Source organism: Adiantum capillus-veneris, chromosome 17, assembly GCF_014529385.1.
Source record: "Adiantum capillus-veneris isolate H3 chromosome 17, ASM1452938v2, whole genome shotgun sequence".
In the NCBI taxonomy this organism is placed as follows: Eukaryota; Viridiplantae; Streptophyta; class Polypodiopsida; order Polypodiales; family Pteridaceae; genus Adiantum; species Adiantum capillus-veneris.
In genome coordinates this window covers 141,153,942-141,174,687 of record NC_140947.1, presented here as the reverse complement: position 1 = coordinate 141,174,687, position 20,746 = coordinate 141,153,942, and the positions used below count along the sequence as shown (strand labels likewise).

The window sequence follows — 20,746 nt, the reverse complement described above, 5'->3', positions numbered from 1 at the left end:
GCTTCCACATTGATCATAATCTTGGTGTTGATGAGCTTGCTCGCCTCAAGAAACACAGTGAGCTTGCTCGCCTCAAGAAATACAATGTTATTTTCTTTGAACATACTCCATGCACAGAGAGAAAGAGCGCTACAAGACATAAAAAAACACAACAGAACGCTGCCGCAAACCTGAAATTTTCTTAGTCAAAGCAGTTGCAATTTGGGTGTGCCTTATATTCAGTTGAGTCGTGCTGGAATTGGGGTTGAAGTGGCAGGCTTTAAACACAAAATGAAACACAATTAGAGGTAGACAGGATGCAAAGATGATGCCTTGCTAGGCGTGTGCAGTATGGATATCGCCTAGATTGCCTCTGTACAACCTACGGCTCCCTCTCTCAATGAACATCCGCTCTTCAACTTTGACGCCATAGCATGCATGCAGGCTCCTCCAAACATAATGAAGCAAATACATGTGCATTGCCACAAGTTGACAACAAGGTGATTCTTAGCTTTGAGCGGGGACTCATGGACTCTCATGAGTCTCACTTTCGTTTGCACCTTTTCCTCCTCGTCTCGTCTACATTAATCCCGCATGGGCTGTTGCTTGCTGTCGTGCTTGGCGCTCTTCTCTGCTTCCTGCTGCACTACCGACCCTTAGCCAAGCGGCACAAGCTCAAGCCAAAGAGAGCTATACGTACTCGCCTCATTAACCGACAGACAAGCAACCCTCAAAATCTACCTGTAAATCCCCAATTAAAATAGAAATCGCATGCATGTCGTCCACCTAAAAAAAACACCCTTGCATCGCAAATCTTGATTGGCTACAGCCCCTATGGCCATGCTAGCAAAATTCCTCCCTATAGACCCTGCCTTACGATAGTGCCAATAAAAAACAAGATCGTCTACACTAGACAAAGACACTCTTTTTGATTGAATAAAATTTATTTACAATATCCCATATAAAAAGGTTTTGCTTTTTATTGAGTAGATTTATCTACACCATTCCATAGAATAAAAAGAGGAAAAGTTTTGTTTGGTTTTTTTTTAATTTTGATATTTTTGTTGTAAGCATTGCTTCTAATTTTTTGAGAACTCGTCCCTTTGTTGGAGTACATAAGTAGTCCTTAGTGAAGGGTGGATTTTTGGGTGCAAATCTAAACCATTGGAAAAAGCTTGCCGATTAATGCCACATAAAAAGTTAATGATAATAAATTTTATTTTAAATTATTTCTTTTAAGCACTTGTGAGAGGGTTTTTACATTTGTGTACCTCTCTTTAAAGAGAAACATTGAGTATTGCGTCAAACATTATTTTTTATGCTTTTGTACTATATTGTAAACTAAACAATTTATTGTTGTCACACTTTTTAGCAAAAAGAAAACGTTATCTTCTTTTGGTGATACCACATGTTCAAACGCTAGTGTCACTAGTGTCACTTACTGTTGTTTCCTCTCACAAAGAAGCCTTTATCATGAAATGCTTCTCAATAACCTTATGTAGGCCGTAGTGAATTTTCACCTTGTTTCTACTCGATAAAACCTTAAGATACATTAGTAATCTTGTTGTTTCCTCTCACAAAGAAGCCTTTATCATGAAATGCTTCTCGATAACCTTATGTAGGCCGTAGTGAATTTTCACCTTGTTTCTACTCGATAAAACCTTAAGATACATTAGTAATCTAGGACAGAAACATGGTCATGTTATTCATTTTGTTTGAATTTTGGCAAAAGTTTAATAAGCGAAATGCCAATGTATGTCTAGGCTCTAGGCAAAAGAAGAACTGTTGTAGCCTTAAAGTCAATTAAGATTATAATGTCATGATGTTCTACCAAATTATTGTGAAGCAAAATTTGACGCAAGATTGTGGGAATAAAATGAACACACACAAATGAGACAGACATAAATTAAGACAGCAGGTCTCCAAAACGAGGTTTTTAGAAACCGTTAATTAGTTTTTGGTTTTTGGGGGGGGGGGGGGGGGGTTGTTTTGTTTTAGTGCTCAAGGGATCCCCTAAGGGCAGCCAAGGCGGATAGCTTAGTGGTTAAGCTTTTCTTTATCGTCTCTACGACTTGAGGTCAAATCCTAGACATTAGGAATGCTTTTGAAGCTAATTAGAGATGCTGTGTATTGAAAAATAGCCAAGGTGGATAGCTTAGTGGTTAAGCTTCTCTTTATCGTCTCTACGATTTGAGGTCAAATCCTAGACATTAGGAATGCTTTTGAAGCTAATTAGAGATGCTGTGTATTGAAAAGTGAAAATAGAGCCATTAAGCATGTCTCTCAAATCATTTTTTCATTTCTTTTAGTGAGAATCAACCGAGATTCGCATTGGAGTGAGTGAAGAAGAAAAGAAAAGACAAGCCTTGTTTTCCAAACAAGGTAGAATCGTGTGTTGTCCAAACTCGTTTTTTGGTTTTAATTTTTTTGAAAGGTTCTCATTAGGATTTGTGTGGTACGTCGCTCGCACGTGGAAGAGAGAGAGAGAGAGAGAGAGAGAGAGAGAGAGAGCGCAAAGCGATAGGGTAGATTTTTTTCATTGTGAATTTGTGGGTGAGCACGATCGCGAACTATTTGCAATGGTCGTGCTGAGTTGCGATCCGAGGAGAGACACAGACATTCGACTCGGTTCATGGTGATGCACAGAGCAGATGGTTGCCTCTTCTCCGGTAGTAGCATGGTCTCTCTCTCTCTCTACATGCTCAGAAACTAAAGTGTGATGGAGTTGATGAAGAGACGAGGGGACAAGAGTTGATGGGCTGATGAGGGGGTGAGGGGCAAGAGCTAGTTTGGTCCTTGCTCGCGGAGTATGGCAAAGGGGTAGTGCTGTAGGGGCAAAATAGAAGGGGCGGAGGGGTCTAGGAGCTGCAGGGGTCGGGGACGGGAATGCAGTGGCAAAACATAGAAGCGGCGCAAAGCACGGAGACCATAAGCTGATTCCAAGCTATGTGCAGCAGACCTGGCGACTGCGCATCCCATGTTTGTTTGCCAGGCGAGGTGGATCCATTGCTACGAACACCACCAAGAACAGTAGTGCAGTCGGCAGGGGCGAGGGCGAACGCAGCGTGGAAAGTAGCTATGAGAGAACTTTTGCTTTTGCTAAGACGAACAGAGGGAATCTGCTTGATTAATTAATTAATCAAATGCAAAAGGACCCAGTATGTAAATCAAGCAAAACCAACTCACGTGAGACAGACATAAATTAAGACATAAATCAAGCAAAACCAACTCATGGATTAATGCTTAATTGTTGGATCTCAAGGTGCTTCCTGATGCTTCTCATGTGAGATTTCTAAATCCCATGCAAGTCCCACACTTTGAACTTAAGACCTGACAATGAGCAATAAATCGTTGCCTTGAATCATCTCTCGTCACGGGCTCCGTGCTCAATGCGCAACATGCTTCATATAAAAAAAAATAGCCTCACCGTTCCAACCTCGCACACGATAGACGACGTTTCCTTGCTTTGTCTCCACCTCGAGTGAATCCACGGCTTGGGGAGAGAGAAAGAGACTTTGATTTGAAAACAACCCCTTCACTTTTCTATTTTTTTCCCTCAATCCTCAGCTTGGCATATAGTGTGATTCCATCTACTGTAAACGTTTGGACTACCTATTTTCTTTGAACCTGGACAAGTGAAATAAATCAAAATGACAGCTAAAGTCTTGAGGAAAGATGAACCTAAAAGCGTGCAAGCCCAAAACAAACGAAAAAGAAAGAAGGCAACTCATGTTTGCATCATCTAAAGGCCAATGCTAGCCCATAGGAAAAATCCTATATATCTTTTGAGATTATATTCCAATTCAAGTGCCAATGGCCTAGCAAAAGAAATAAAACCACAGAAGAAATAATCTTTACCGTTTTGGTATTTCTTCTAATGTTTTGACAAAGGATGGAAACAAAGTGCTGCCTAAATTGACTACCCTAGGGTAGAACAATGACCTTCCAACACGTTTTGAGCACTTTGGGCTAACTAAGTAAATCTTAAGCCTTGTTACAACGAACCCGCTCGGACTAATGTGCACAAATCCTCTCCTTTCCAAACATTTTTTACCTCTGATTAGTATCGTGCTGCAGGGGTGCGCCAAACACGTGTAGATGTTTGCTTGAAAAGGAAAGGAACACCTATCTTACCTAGCTGAGCCCTTCCGGATATGCAGCTGTGAAGGCTTCTATGTATGCGCGCATCTAGATCTTTTGCAATTCTGTGGCGGGTCGATTACGGTCACTACATGGAGGAGGAGGATCACAAAATGACAACGGACCCACGATTGGGCATGTCTGGGCACGCTTTCATTATGCTTGCATACGTAACATGTTTGGAGACTCGTCCTCCGCATACGTTCGGTTGAATGATGCAAAAGCCTCTTGACAAAGCCCAAGTTGAGTGTATCCTGTGATCAAGGTTGTTCATAAGATGACATCCTGCTTGCACACACTCTTGAAGACTCTGCATGCATTTTGCATGCTTCTAGATCTCATGTAACTGTGAACGAGGGCACTATTGACTTGGAGAGGGATGTCAATACCGACCTCAATGACATGCAAATGTAGTTGCTTAGTCTTGTCAAGGTTTGCAAGGTTAACGTATACCTTAAGCAATGTAGTGATGTCCTCAATTTCTGGCTTCCAACCATCTTTTGGACATTTCTCTGCGTAAAGATGAAGCTGTCTCTTGTTTTGGCAGCAAACATGCATAAGCACCATTTTCATGGTGGTTTCTTGTTCCAAGAGACTATTCCTGCATTGATACCGAGGAGAACATTTGGAAGGTATAGGAGAGCGACTTGATAGTTGACAAGTAGGCCAAAGCCCACTGCATCCTTGTGCAAAACAAACCAGATATGGCTTACAACAATGGACTGCAGCTTGACAAGGCAGCTGATGTCTTTGAATTGAATCCCAATGTTGAGTCGCAACACCACCTCCAACAATACCATGTGCACTTGATAGGGCTGTTGCGAGAACTCTACCCATTATTCTCTATGGTTGGAAGTCCATGGTCGCACGAAAACATTTCTGGACAAGGCTTTATCGACAACTAAATCCCATGATCAAGTGGGTACTTGTAGAGGCACATTCTCTGGTCGAGAGTTGTGTGTGAGAAGAACGCATTTGCCGTGTCCGATGAAAGCGACCTTGAAGAAAGACATCAAAGTTGTTCCATCAAATTCTCTTCATAGCATAGCATTAGCACATTGCAGAAGTCAATTATAAGACTAACCTATGGTTGCTTGACACCAACAATGAGACCACAATCTGAGAGGTTTGAACGTCATAGTTGATGCACTTAGTGCAAGGCTAAACCAGCTGATGCATTGATATATGAACAACATGCTAGAGCTGTGCATAGTAGGAGGGGGCTATCAATGGAGCTCATCGCTCCCATTTGTTGCAATTGATCTCACGCTTGCTACCCAAAATTTCGTTTGCAAGATAGGATTGCTACGCGCAGAGAACGAGGAAAAGCAAAACAATCAAATCAATGGACATTCCATGAATCACATTTTGGGGGGTTTGAGGGGGGGGAGAGAGAGAGAGAGAGAGAGAGAGAGAGAAGAGAGAGAGAGAGAGAGAGAGAGAGAGAGAGAGAGAGAGCGCTGCACCTCATCAGGCAAGACTGATCCACGGCCTTGTCAGTGGTCGACACGATGACCAACAGATACGGGACACCTTAAAGCATTTCCTAGAACAAAAAAAACATTTGCATGCATGTTGTCCACTTAAAAAGTAACACCCTTCCACGACAAATCTTCATTGGCCAAAACCCCTATGGCCATGCTAGCAAAATTCCTCCCTACAAGCCCTGCCTTAGGACGGTGTGAATAAAAGAAAAGCCAATTGAATTATTTAACTGTGGCTCAATTTTGCTTTAGAAAGTCAACGGCCATAAAAGTTCAAAAAATAAGAAATTGTTCATGTGTACACTAGCAAAATTTTGCTAGTTTATTTCCAGGCAAACTTGAAATTTAGCTAAGATTTTGCAATTAATACAGTAAACCCCAATTTTAATCGAATACCGATCTCGAATAACCTCAAAATGGAAGGATGCGCATACGTGTGTGTGTGTGCCTGAGAGAGAGAGAGAGATCTCAAAAAGAGTGCCAATCTTTTTTCCTTGATCATTCTAAATTAAATCTTTCTATTCTATTTCTTTATGGAATTCTCAAGCTCTTAGCTATGCCACAAGTCGAAGAATAGAGCACCTCTCGAACGTGTGCACAAACGTAGTCGCTTTATGGTAGCAAGAGCTTGGAGAAGCTAACGCAATTCTGTGGCCTTCCTAGGAGTAGGAGTAGGAGAGAGAGAGAGAGAGAGACAGAGAGAGAGTTGCTCGGCATCAATTGCAAACATGGCAACACACTCCAATCAAAGCATGTGTGTGTGTGTTTGGGGGGAGGGGAGAACAAAGAGAGCACCTCCTTGTGTATTGAACTTTTCACACCTTCCATGTAACGTGCTAAAGGCTCTTTTACTATACCTACAAAAACAATACCATGCATTTTCCAATACTATTATAAATTTAAAAATCCCTATTCATATCTCAACTTCAATTTGATGTTCTACTACAGAATCTCTGCTATCTAGAGTAGATCATTGTAGACACGATCACCTCTTAGGATCTATAAATTAAAGCCACCCAAAAAAAGATAAAGGCCAAGGATGATGACACTCCATTGTTCAAGAATCTTAAGCCTTTTGCCTCCTCTTTCTTTTTTTAATCACAGTTCAACATCCTAGCTTTTGCACATGTAGACGCATAGTTCCATTGCATGGCCAAACCACAAAAAGAGGCAGAGACAAAGAGAGAAAAGAGTTCTTCTCTTTCGTAAAAACATTCCAAGAGACCCTATAGGTCTATCAACATCAAGTAACATAAGGTGCATATTGTTTGTTTGTGTACATTTGGGCACAATTGGCACCTTAAAATGTGAGGGCAATGAAAACAAAAAATTTCACTCAATCGTTTCTCTTTGCAAGAGTTTTGGGCATCATGCTAAAAGAAAGGGCGTGCTGCAAAACACACACACACACACACACACACACACACACACACACACACACACACACACACACACACACACACACACGAAGCACACATGCATGTTATTCTTTGAGAGAGAAGACTATATTCAACCATTCACATGCTTTCCCTTACCCATATTTTATACCATAGCAACCATTTGGCTTAGATCCCACTCCCTTAAATGTGAGACAAAGCATTGAGGCACTACATGGATGAGAGTCTCTTTTTGTATGCGAATTATATCTAACAATTTGACAGTGCAAGCATCATACCCTACATGAGTGTTCTACTTCTGATCACATCAAACTTGCTTTACCCACATTTTAGCCCATACCATGGCCTACATACCTTTCTCTCCTAGCCACCTCATGGATTCAACTTGCCAGTGGTGGCCACCCTTATAGCCATAGTCTTCAAGCATGTTACATATGTTGTACTCGATGCCAAAGGTCAATTTTGACCTTTAAGGATGATCTCTCCCTCCCTCCCTCTCTCTCTCTCTCTCTCTCTCTCTCTCTCTCTCTCTCTCTCTCTCTCTCTCTCTCTCTCTTTCTGTACTCGATCTAACTGTGAATTGGATCTACCACATTATAACTTTTTGGCTTGATTTGGCCCCATTCAAACATTTAACTAACATTTCTTTGCTTTTTTCTATATCTTGAATCATCAAATAGGGAAGTGCCATGCTTTCATCTGATGATTGGGATAAAGGCTACCACTAACATGGTGGTTTTGGGGAGTATAACTGAAGAAAAAAACACTTTGGCCCACCACATGGCATGAGGTTTACGTGTATTGAGGGAATGTGATGCCAAGTGAATGCCTAAAAGGGATTTTGGGCGGCAGCTGGATTCTGAAAGACTCATTGTTTTAGGCTAATCATTTGAATGCGCTATTCAGTGTGACAAAGAGGTAGCACATCCTCTGGGTGCATGCAGACTTCAACCACCGCTCTCTATATTGGGGACCCATGCAACTGGAACCGCCACACAACCTAAGCACTGGTGGTAGGGGAATCAAATGCAACTTGCCTTGATCAATCTTCTTCGGAGTGGGCTCTGCGGCCAGCTGAAAGAACATGCAAGGTGTTGGCAACACTTTATAAGGTGAGCTTGATGCTCACTTAGCTTTCATTCAGCAAGAGTCACCTCTTTTCTTTTTTTGCATACGCTACATCGGTTGTGTGTAAAGGCTTCAACTCTGCAATAATTTTTGAGATGGCCCCCAACAAAAAGACTCCTACCAAATCTACAGAGGTACTGTGCACTGTCTGTATTGATTTATGGTCTTTTGAATATGGTGTGGTATGGTATATTGGAAATGAACTATTGGAATAATGTTGGGTAATCCAATGCTATCGATTACACTTTTTTAGACAAAAATAGGCGATACTCATTAACGAAACGTTCTTGAATTCATCTAAGCTAATGAGGAATGAGAGAGGATATGTTTTTGGGCTGTATTACAACACATCCTAGCCGATAATAAGGCCTGGAAATGCCCTTCTCTCTTAGAATGCCAGGTGAGGTTTTTTTGGGATGCCAATCTTTGACTCTAATCTTTGTTTTGCAATTGGATGGCGAGTAAGGTGGACTAGCCATGTATCTAAATGTTGGATGGAATAAGTTTTGATGTTGTACTTTGAGTTTATAGTGGAACTGCTAATCGGTTCCTTGCCGTTCAATGGTATGGCGTATTCCTTACTGTCCCCTGCTGGTCCTTGCTGTTGCCAATTCCTTGTCTCTGATTTTACCAGATATTTACTATAGAAACTTATAGAATTGATTGAAGCCTTATCTTAAGTACTAAAAATTGCACTATCTGGATTATACAAGCCGTATTTGGCCTTGGTATAAGGTATAACTTGGTCTTATGTCTGAGTTATTTGGATTTTCGTAACCATATACCTATGTTCGTACTCTCTCTATCTGGCTTGTACGGGTTCCTTTGTCTGCCTGGGATTTGATAGAACTCTAAAGTAAAGCCGGTTGGCATACTAATGCTACTCTTACGATGGACTGCTCATGACTAACTCTTATCTTGATGGTTTTGCAGCACTAATGGTATTACCTGTTGTTGAGTACTCATTTTAAATGAGTGTACCAGCTTTAGACTATTTCAAACACAAATTAGTTTAAGGTTTGGTTTGGGGATTGGAGTTTGAATTAATATGGTACATATGGGCTCTTTTCGGCCTTAGATAAAGGATTGCGTAGCCTTTGTATCTGGCTTTTACATCATTTTTTCTCTCTGAGGTATCTGGTCTATATGGCTCGTTTTAGGCCTGATGGATGACGTAGCTGGACTACGGACTGGTTAGCCCTCGACTAACTCTTAATTTGATGGTTTTTGCAGCACTAACGGTAATATCTGTTGTTGAATATTCATTTTAAATGAGTGTACCAACTACAGACTGTAGTAAAATCACATATTAGTTTAAGGTTTGGTTTGGGGATTGGAATTTGAATAATATGGTATATATGGGCTTTTTTTGGCCTTAGATAGTGGATTGCGTAGCCTTTGTATCTGGTTTTTACATTAGTTTCTCTCTGTGGTATCTGGTCTATATGGCTCGTTTTAGGCCGGATGAATGGCATAACTGGACTATGAACTGGTTGGCCCCCAAGAGATTCTTTTTGCCACCTAATAACTCTGATCATGACCTTTTGCAGATCGAGGATGGTTTCAAATGTACCGTGACTTCAATATTGCCTAAACTTATTGAAATATGCTTTCTAATGAAAATATAAGATGGCGGAAATGCTTGTGGGGCTGATAGCCGTTCTTGCAGTAGATAAATAATGTTGGACTGAACTAAATTGAGGCTTGACTTCATAGTATCATAAAAGAATATTGCTGTAGCATGAACTTTGTTTTGGTTTCAAACTTCACTTTAAGGTATGGATGGTACGAGTGGAAAAGAGTCTGACTTGAACTAAACACTATACTGTGGGGTGTTTTTCAAGTTTTTTTCAATTTTATTTTATTTATAAAAACAAACAAAGGGTTCTACTTTATGGAACTCATTGCTACATATCACTATAACTCTAGTAGTTCGATTTTTCTCTTTTTGGTACCTTGGTGACATGGATGACAACTAGGTCACCCCAGTTACTTGCAATGCTGTCTGAAAGCTAACCGAAAGTTTCTTACTGTGGATGAAGGTAAGATAGCCCTTTTCTTGGATGCTGAGTGAGAAGATGAAGTGCTGTACTATTAACTGTCGAACTAAAACAGGACCATCTTACCTTTTTATGGCCTGTAATTGAGATGTATTTTTTGGGTATACTGTCTAAAGGAATACATTATTTTGTACTACAACTGTAGGCCAAGGTCTTTGTAGAATGTCTCATGTGTTATATATATTGTTAATAGTTTAAAATCTCTCTCCATAAGCACATGGGTGCTTTTGGACCTTTTTTAGACCTAGCGCACCAGGACCTAGTCTACAGGATTTCTATCCTTAGGAGGTGTGGTTTGCAACCATATGTTCTGGGATAGGGGTATCCCACACAACCGCTATGACCTTTGTCTTGGTTGTCTTTAAGATGGAATACTTACCAAATCCTCTTATGGATTTTACTAATACTCATATTTTGACTTTAGATAGTCCCTGTCTTTGCTGATCTTGATCTTTCTACCTTGCCCTTCTCTTCGGCATCCCTGCTTGTGGTTAAACTAAACCGAGACTCTTTGGCCATTTCTCTCCTAAACCAACACTCAAAGGTAACAGAGACCCACAACTCTATCATGAATTTTTTAACCTTCAACGACTGGGTGTTGATCCTCACTAATCTAGTTGCTGATACAAAGGAAGGATTACTTCATCTGCAAAAATTGGCTTCCAACCTTTCTGCCATTGAAATGAGTCATAAATCAGATCTGTTACAATTTTCGGCTAAGGGAGCCGACCTGTCTAGCTTTATCAGGAAACTTCGTGGCCTTACTTCTTGTTTTGCTACCACTAAATCGTTTGATCCTGCTAAGGCTCGAAAAAGGCCTTTTCTCTAGGGATGACACAGCTTTGGAAGTAGTTAAAAGCTTTCAACAAGGACTCAGCTCGTCAAGTGAAACATCTCTAGTTGATATGGTTCCAAAAGTCTCTAAATGTTTTCCTTTCCTCCATCCTAGGCATATTGCCATTGAAGGAATTGAGCTTGACCATCAGCTTTGGGAACTTTAGAATAAAGCTTTTGTTGCACCCATCTCTATTGAGACTTGGGTTTTTCTTGCAGCTCTACCAGCCTCTACTAGTGAAGACTGCCGATTGGAGACCCTCAAAGGAGTTCAGTTCTTGGACAAAGGTGATGTCATAAAAGCACCTTTCAGTATGCACTTCTTGGATTCTAGGAAATGCCTTGTCTTATCTGGCATTTATGTCAGAACCAAGTTCTTCTACACCTGGGTCCTCTGAAGGACGTAATAAAGCTAGAAGCTATGTCAAAGGAAGAGGAAAGAATCTCCCTATCAAGAAAATGTTTAACTCTTGATTATATTGCTCTTTCATATCAAGCAAACTACTTCTGGAAAGCTGTTTCTGTGCAAAGAAGATTATCTAAAGAAGCGAATTTTTCATTGCCATTTTACGAACCGGATTTTTGATCTATTTGAACCAAAGTGTTTAATACAATATGCTTTTCAACAAGTGTTTGGCAGTACATACAGGTTAGATGAACTGACTTTTGGTTGGATTTTTGACCCTCCTTTGAAGAATTATGTGTATTCTACAAAATTTTTGACGTCTGACAAACAACCATCTTATATGTGTTCTCCTTTTAGAAACTATTGTTCTGATTTTGATAATTTTGGACAACACGTATGCACTACAGATCTGTGTTTAATTGGTTCAAAATAAATCAAAGACCTATTAAGTAAAGGTCTAAATCATATCCCACTCCAACCACTAAACCCACACTTGGCTTTTGCCGCACTACTTACCTGCTTGGCTGACATAGCCAAGGTATTGAATTTAGATAGTCTACAACATGCTATACTTTTTGATTCATTATTCTCGTACTTTCAAACATGTATTGGGTCAATCCCACCTGCATGGGTGAGCTAGGAAACAACATGGCTCTCTCCTTCACTGTTTTCTATGATAAATAAACTAAAACAAAATTGGTTTGTGGTAGGACTTGACAAAGCCCTCATATACCCACTTTTATTTGCAAACACTTAGCCAAGATAGCGGCCGTGTATAGATTTAAAGGACCAAAATTCTTGCTATCGGGAATGTGTCCAGGAGAAGCCATAAGATACCTGGGTACTTCACTTAGTCACTTTAAATTAGACACTCATAGTTCTAAACTGTCCCTACTTTTTCCCACGTATAAGAGTCACAAGCACAAGGTTAGGTGGATTTCAGATGCCTCCAATTGTATTATGTTACACCACCACAAATGTAATCACTGCCTGCCTCAATCTCGTTCTCACTGATTTCAATAACATTTGCGAAGAAAAATTTACAGCAGTGAAAAACTTCACGGGACTTTAAGTGAATAACTTTTGGCTAGTAAAACACGCGATTGAGGTATTCATTAATCTTCCACAGTGCATCTTTTCCATATTTTCAGCTGATATCACACAATCTATGAAAACATATCACTTTTTGAGCCTTCTGGGCTTCTTTCTGTCCTACAACAGATTATAAAATGGTTTTTGGAAGGAGGAATGGGGTGGGGCATCATGCCATTTCACTTGCTTGGAGTCCTAGATGGGTAAAAAACACACATAAGGGACCACCTACTCACTATAATCTATGTGATTTAATAAAGATTATTGAATGGCGATTTCAAAATTGCTTTGTTTTGCTAGAATGCTTTCAATAGATCCATGGTATCCTTATGGGATTCTCATGTTCACCAGTCATGTGCAATCTTTACCTAGCCTTTTTCAAGTATAGATGGATACTTAAACAGCTAGAGACAATGGACATCACTATTGATCTAACACTGTTTCGACATACCTACAGGTATATGGATGATTTATTGAGTTTAAACAATCACATTTTTGCACAATGCATACCACTGATCTATCCCGACACTCTTAGGATTGAACCTACCTTTATGGAATGCATGAATAGAACCGAGAATAATGTTGTTGTTACTAAAACAATTTTTCTGAATATAGAGCTATCACTTCTTTCTCCATTAATTGGAAGGTATGTCACAAAATTCTCTTGGAAAAGAGACAATCTGCACCTGGACCTGATTGAATAGGTCAAAAGGAAGAGTAATCGTCCGCATAAGGTAGCATTAAAAACCTGTCTTGGCATGGTGTATCTTATTATGTACTCGTCCTCAAATCGTTCATAGCCTTTCAGGCAATATGTCACCTATTAAGAAATATAAAGAGAATGGGTTTACCATAAAAGAGCTACATGGCAGTATTAGGGATTTTCTCACTAAAAACTCTTGGCCCTTATGCTCGGCCAACAAGGAGATTGTTATTGTACTTCTAAAACTCATACATTGATACACTGGATGTAGGGGAGGTCTCACCACTTGGTGATGACCCCCCTCACCAAGTGGAAGACCTTCCCCTGGGTAATGGTGGGCCTCTGTGTGTGTGTGTGTGTGTGTGTGTGTGTACTGGATCTAACTGTGAATTGGATCTACCACATTATAACTTTTTAGCTTGATTTGGCCCCGTTCAAACATTTAACTAACATTTCTTTGCTTTTTTCTATATCTTGAATCATCAAATAGGGAAGTGCCATGCTTTCATCCGATGATTGGGATAAAGATTACCACTAACATGGTGGTTTTGGGGAGTATAGCTGAAGAAAAGAACACTTTAGCCCACCACGTGGCATGAGGTATACATGTATTGAGGGCATGTGATGCCAAATGAATGCCTAAAAGGGATTTTGGGTGGTAGTTGGATTATGAAAGACTCATTTTTTTAGGCTAATCATTTGAATGCGCTATTCAGTGTGACAGAGAGGTAGCGCGTTGTTGGGGGATATGTGTTTGAAACTTGAGCCAGCCAGGCTGCTGGCTGTGGAAAAATTGAGAGCTAAGAATTGTTGCACCGCACAATACAGTAGCTATTAGTTACTTGGTAATGCTATTGACGCACAAAAATTGCTCAAAAATTGGTAACACCGACGAAATTGACACAGTTATGAAGTAGTGCCATTAACGACACCATCAATTAATGCAAATGATGGCTTATGAGTTTAAGCTCCCCTTACAGATTACTCCGGGCCGTTAACGGCTCCGCGATTCATCAAAAATATTTAACTAAATAAAGTTGTCGCTCTGACAAACAAGAATCCTATTGTGCCAGTTTCCTTAAATCAATTCTTCTTCAGCTTGATATGTCTTCAATTACCGTCTTCGACTTCCTTCTTGCCCCTTCTTTAGCTCGAGAACAAGAGAGAGTTCCCCTTTGTCTTGCTCGATAGACTGAGAGCACTTGTGTTGCTCCCGTTACTTTACTGCAAGCTCAAAGCACCTCCAAAGCACCTCTCCAAAGCATGAAGAATACCTTGCTCGTTCGCCAAGTTGGAAGCACCCGAGATTGCTCAAAAGCGAGAGAGTGACAGCTCCTTGTCCAAGCTCGAAAGAGAAAGAGTGAGACTCTCGACTCCAAGCTTGCCGCCCTCCCTTGCTCGTTCACCTCTCCTTTGCTTATCTCCTGCAACTTCCTCGCATGCTATAATCTCCTACTCATGTAAAAGAAAACTCTATTAATAGCCCCCTCCCTCCCTTAGCAATGATGGCGCCGTCGTTGCTAGGGAGGCATAAAAACCCCCTGCTGACATGGCAACCCGAATAAGTAGGAATTTAAGCTAAGAAATCACAAAGTAAGTATAGATGGGTAATGGGGCATCATTGCTAAGCACCTAAATGCATTCGGGGTTAGAAACAACTAAGTCAAAATCTCACTACTGTTAATAATTGCATTTTTTGTACTTCATCAAAAGTGAGATTTGAGACCATAAGCATGTGTGCTTAGGTTTTATATACTTGTCCTACAAGTTTCATAGCATTCGGATGTCGTTTGATGCTATAACAATCATGGTTTGTTTGCCAAATAGTGACCAGATTTTGATGACTTAGGTCATTTGAGTGTAGCTTGTGTTAGATGCGAGTTGTCTATTGTTTTCCAAGAGATTGAAACCCTCTTGTAGCCTCCATGCACTAGTTGAGTCAGCTTTGTCCCATGGATTGACAATTATGTTCGTGGTTCTTGCTATGTCTGCAATAAGATAAGAGTGAGGTTAGGAAACCCATCCACAATGGGTGTCAATGGGATGAAAAATCTTAAGAACTATTCATTGGAGTGAAAGAAATCTTGTGTCATCTACCTACAATGTGTCCTCCCAACCGAGAGGACAATGTTTACATTGCTATGATGGTAGGTAGTGTGGCTGTTGGGGTGATGTTGCTACAAAAGGTGGGAAGAAGCTACAAGCCTATTTACTTTGAGAGTAGGGCCATAAGTCCTAGAGAGGTGATCTATAGTGAAGAGGAGCAATGGGTGATGGATTTAGTCTTTGTGTGTAGAAAGCTCAACATGTATCTCATTGGTCGTAAGTTTTATGCGTTGATGGCTAAAAATTTATTGCCTGAAGTGGTGTTGCACTTAAAGCCAAGGAAGCAAATTATGAAGTGGGTGATAGAGTTTTAGGAGTTCAAGTTTGAGTTGAAGGGAAACCATACGAATCGGTCTCATTTGATAGATATTTTTGTCAACAAGGAAGTCAAGTTGCTTGTTTATCCAAGGGTGGTGCGAGATGAAGTTAAAGAGGAGTTGGACTTGGAACATGCATTTACTATGTGGTTTGATGGTGCATACAAGAGGGTGATATAAAAATCAGGTGGAGGTATGGTGATACAAGACCCACATGACAAAGTGATCTTTTCAAAGGCTTACGACTCGGAGGGTGTCCACACCAACAATGAGGCAAAGTACCTAACTCTGCATTTGTGTTTGAGGCAGTGCATGGAGGTCGGCATTTCAAGATTAGTTGTGGTAAAAGGTGATGCTTTGTTGGTCATCAATAAGAAATTTCTAGTCCAATGGCAGGTAAAGTGGGATTCTTAGAAACATTGGTTTTTTGCCATTAAAAAAATGTTGAAGTTTTTTGAAGCGGTTCAATTCAAGCATATCAATAGTAGCCAAGGATTTAGAAACAAGCTCATGTGGGCTTCAGTCGAGAAGCTGGGCATTCAACATCGGTTCTCTTCGGCCTGCCATCCTCAATGCAATGGTCTAGCGGGGAGTGCTAATGGGCAGATCATAAGATGGTGACAAAGTATGTCTACAACTAGAAAGCAGAGTGGGGGGCTAATCTCAAAAAGTGTTCATGGGAATACAAAACATCCTATAAAGTGGCTACAAATCTCACTCCGTTTGAGTTGGTATATGGTAAGGGAGCAGTGTTGCTAGTGCATACATTGTTAGGGGCTTTGAAGGGAATGTGGCGAGTCAATACCACCCAAAAGGAGGTTTTGCAGAATCAAATTGTTAATCTTGAAACTTTGCAAATGGATAGGGAGGTAGCAACAGACTACTATACAAAGCAGCAAGAGAAGCGGGTTGCCAAGTTTAATCAAAGCCTACCATACAAGAAGATAGAGGAAGGAGACCTAGTGATGAAGTGTGAGAGCTACTTGGATTTTACTGTCTAAAAGAATTTCAAGAAAAAATGGATGGATCTGTACAAGTTACACATGGCCTTTCCTAACGGGACCTATCAGCTAGTGAGGGCAAATTGTAAGCTGCTTAGAAATATGGTGAATGGCGTGTGGCTTTAGCTATACTTTGACAAAATATGGTACATGACGTACATCAAATTGTAACGAGGGGGGTTGGACAACCCAAATAAGAATAACAGAGTGCAGAGGAGATGAAACTTTGTATATATCTTGTACATATGGCTATGTTTTTTGTCATCTTACTTAAGTGATACCAGGGTGTTGCAATTTTCAAGTTCAATAAGCCTGCTTATGGTTGAACATCAGTGCTCAATATGGACCTAGGAAATGATGGCATAACCAAAGTTGGTCAATGATGGGAAGTGTGTTGTGCAATGCTATGGCTGCTAAGCTGGAGTGCTAAAGTAGACATCGAAGGCTTGGGTAGGCAGGGGGTAGTTGAAATGTATGTTTAATGTGGTTTTTTAGACCAAAATAAGCTCCAAATAGACTAGTTGGGATGAAAGGTCCAAATAGTTAAAGTGCAAGAATTATGCCTTGGAATGTAGTGTTTGAGGTACTCTAGAAGTTGGTCTAGATAGCTCCTCAAACGAAGCTATAGTGCAAAAGTTATGGTGGTTTGCAAGGTTTAGCATATCCTCTATGGATAGGGCAAGTGATGGCAAGTGATTAGAGCTAGAGTGAGCAAATAGGGTTGACGTGTTTGAGCTGTGGAGCATGCCGATTTATTTGGGTCATCAATTGGGTCTCAAAGAATTATGCCTTGGAATGTAGTGTTTGAGGTACTCTAGAAGTTGGTCTAGACGACTCCTCAAACGAAGCTATAGTGCAAAAGTTATGGTGGTTTGCAAGGTTTAGCATATCCTCGATGGATATGGCAAGTGATGGCAAGTGATTAGAGCTAGAGTGAGCAAATAGGGTTGACGTGTTTGAGCTGTGGAGCATACCGATTTATTTGGATCATCAATTGGGTCTCAAATGGGAAAGATATGGTCAGTTGAAAGTTTGCGGATGGCCGATTATCGGTGAACTTGATTGAATTGGAAGGCATGCCATCTGGTGCTCTTTTGAACTCAATACGGTTCCAAAAGGTGGAGCATAGCATGTTGAGTTGAGAAGGAGTGACGGCTTGTCCATCAGATTAGCGGTCAGTAAGATATGATAAGATGAATTTGGGGTCCATTGCTGAGCGAGTGGGTGCATGTGCTTTTTTGCCAAGTTTGGGCACTCGGCTTGAGGCCTCAAAGAAGTCAAGATGCAGCAAGAAGGGGGGATTTTGAAGTTGGAGATGAGAAATTTTGGATGGAAGTTGCAGCCTGGTCACTCAATCTCTAGGCTCCAAATGGCAGATCACCAAATTGGTAGGGACAAGATAAGTTTTGTCATAACTTTATGCGGGAAATTTTAGAGGGCTTAGGAGTTTGGGCTTTGAGGCGCTACCACGTGGCCACCAACTAATCCCATAAGCAATGAAGGGGGCCTGGTGCTCATTGTATATATAGTGCACCCTGGGAGGACCATCAACATCACAAGGAGCTCCCTTGGGAGCTCATGGCTCGTGGCTATGGTTGCCCTGTCGGGCACTGCATATGGCATTCACGGGCGAGTGTGGTGCTGTCTTGCATTGTCGGGTGGTGTTTTTTTTGCCAAATGGCACAATTTGTGTCAAAAAATGGCAACATGGTAAAGGTGATGACATGGTAGACAGTCCCATTGGGGGCGTTCTCACGATGCCTTAAAAGGCCTGGAACTTTTTATTGAGGAGCATGTTTCCATAGAGGGGTTGTCACATCCCCCCTCAAGATCAAAGAGGAGGGCCTCACACGGGTCCCTTCGGCCAAGCAATCCGGAAATAGTAAGAGAAAGTTCACACACCGTGTTACTAAAGGAAGTGGTGGATAAAGATAGGAAGTGCTAAAAAAAGCTATACACACCCATAGAGGGCTTTTAGAGAAAATTAATTTTTTGGGTTCTGAGAGTGGAAAAGGAGGGCAAGATAATATTTACCCTACACAATACACATGGATGATTGGAACCATTTTCTTGGAAGAAAAGGTTGCCATTTCTCAGCATTGTGTCGATTCCATGTCCCCTCTTTCTTTTTGCTCTTTTGCTTTGCTCTATGGTGCCGATGTTGACGTGGTTGTGTGTAACCCCAAACCGACGTTGTGCTAGAGAGAGAGAGAGAGAGAGAGAGAGAGAGAGAGAGAGAGAGAGAGAGAGAGAGAGAGAGGTGTTTGTGTCTGATTGCGGTGTGGAATCGGAGTTTGTGAGTGCATGGTGTGAGTGTGAGCTTTCTAAGGCATATATGTGTGTGTTGGTGTGATAGGGTAGATGTTTGCAGGTGATATTGTGTTGTTTTGAAGGTGAATTTGAATGGATAGGGGTTCTATGCATATCTTGGGCTATAGAGAGGCCCCAATTTTGTGTTCTAGGTGTGTATCCATTTCCCCCTTTCCAACAAGCCTTGGGTCCCAAGGCAGCCGAAGATAGAAAAAAGTTTGATCACATGCAAAGGCGGAGTTAAAAATAGAAAAATTTGACAAAAATATAAGGGACTCTCCACGCCCTATAAGGGCCACATTTGTTTGCATTTTGAGGGGGTTGCTTGGTTTTTGAAGAGCAAGTAGGAGAGTGCTGCATCACGAGAAGAAGAAGAACACATTGTATCCAAGTTTGGGGTAATCAAAGCTCACCTTTTCCAAGTGTTGTTGATTCCCCCCATCCCCCCTTTCTTTCTTTTCTAGTATGTTGCTTGCTTGTGTTTTTCGGTGTTGGTGTGGCATTGTGGTGCCCCAAATTGTGTGCAATATGGTGCACACACACACACACACACACACACACACACACACACACACACACACACACACACACACACACACACACACACACACACACACACACACACACACACACACACACAGAGAGAGGGAGAGAGGGTTGTTGTGTGGATGCAGTGTGTATAGTTGGAGTTAAGGTTGTGTGGTGTGAGTTTGAATTCTCCAAACTGTGTTGGTGCATGTTTGCATGGTGCGGTCAGGTCTAGGTGGAAAATTGTGTTGTTTTGAAGGTGAATCGGAGAGGAGTGGCATGTAGTGAGTACCCTGGGCTATAGAGAGGCATCTTTGTGTGTTTTCAAGTGTGTTACCCTCTCCATCTTCTGGTTCCTCCACTGAGGAGGATCTGATAGCTCCAATTCTAAGGTGAAAGTAGGGTCTTGGTGAAGCCGGATGTGCAAATTTTGAAAAGCAGATATTGTGAAAGATGGCCTGGATGGGCTTTTCTATTTTCAATGGGGTGGAAGATGTGGAAACTTGGCTACATGATTATGGTCTATTTTTCTTGAAGAGAAAACTATCAAGAGAAGAAGGTGCGGTTCAAGTTTTTTCGCTACTGATTCGTGGTAAAGCAAAGAGATGGTACAATGGATTGCAAGATGAAGAAAAAGCAAAGTGGATGAATTTGAAAGCGGATTTTTGATGCCACTTTGTGCCAAATGTGTAGTTGCATGAAGTAAAGCGGAGGCTAGATAGTCTAAAGAAAAGCCTAGACGGAGATTTTCAAGCGTTCAAGTGGGAATTTGAAGCTCTTAAGAGACATCTAATGAGATAACTGCTGCAAAAAGTGTAAAATTTTTGAAGTCGAGAAAATTCATGGATTTCTTGCATGAGGGAGTCCAAGATAAAGTCAAAGTGGATGGGCTTGTGACGTATGCTAAAGCAGTTAAATTGGCAAGAGGCCAAACCAAAAAAAATCTTGAAGAAGCGACAAACTAGGTAGGGTTTGTCAAACATTGTGGTGTCTAGGTAGGTCAATGCGGTTGAAGTGAAGCCAGGGTTGGTGCCAAGGGAAGTGCTGGTGCAAGAGGAACCAAGGGTTTTATGGCTGCAAAGAGTTGGGGTTGTTAAAGATGCCAATTAGGAGGCTGTAACCATGGAAGAAGTGAAAGTGTTTCTAGATCGACAAGAAGGTGCATAGGAAACGTCAAGTATGGTGGTTCAAACTTCATTGGTATGGGCTAGAGATCAAAGAGTGTAGTTTTCAAATGATGTTGAAGCGGTGAAGGTAGAGG

The 20,746-nt window shown here is 41.1% G+C and overlaps 1 pseudogene; it reads right to left on the bottom strand.

The window, feature by feature from the left end:
- Positions 1 to 4,389: 4,389 nt before the first annotated feature.
- LOC147438200 (uncharacterized) lies at positions 4,390 to 5,132 on the bottom strand (annotated as a pseudogene).
- Between the last annotated feature and the right edge of the window lie 15,614 nt (positions 5,133 to 20,746).